We start from the raw sequence: 329 nt of genomic DNA, 5'->3' as shown, positions 1-329 counted from the left end.
GCTGGTGAAATGTGCAGTGTCATTTGTTTGTGTGTTTGTTAAAGATGTCTTTTCTATCCCAATTATAGCTGCATCTATTTCCAAGAAAGACTGTGCTCGGCTGCGTATGAAAGGTCGTGCTGTGTGATTGGACATATGCAGATAACAGCAGAGATCTGAGTGTAAGGGTAATGTATAAGGCAATAAGAGGGGAAATATCAGTCGTCTTAATTAGAGAAAAATGTGAAAAAATCGAAGGTCTTAAAGGGAACAGGTAACTTATTATGGATAGGTGTTCTGGTGAGTGGGAAACTGGTTATAGACAAGAGTGGACTTACTCCGAAAAAGAA

General features: G+C 39.2%; 1 protein-coding gene across 1 annotated transcript in view; it reads right to left on the bottom strand.

Annotated features, from left to right (window-relative positions):
- Window positions 1-329, bottom strand: part of LOC119581807 (AMP deaminase 2-like) — a gene marked incomplete in the record, with an annotated part of 169,661 nt that overhangs the window by 141,497 nt on the left and 27,835 nt on the right.

The sequence above is a fragment of the Penaeus monodon genome, chromosome 15, assembly GCF_015228065.2.
Source record: "Penaeus monodon isolate SGIC_2016 chromosome 15, NSTDA_Pmon_1, whole genome shotgun sequence".
In the NCBI taxonomy this organism is placed as follows: Eukaryota; Metazoa; Arthropoda; class Malacostraca; order Decapoda; family Penaeidae; genus Penaeus; species Penaeus monodon.
Note: the sequence above shows the minus strand (reverse complement) of the source record. Positions and strands in the feature narration are given on the sequence as shown.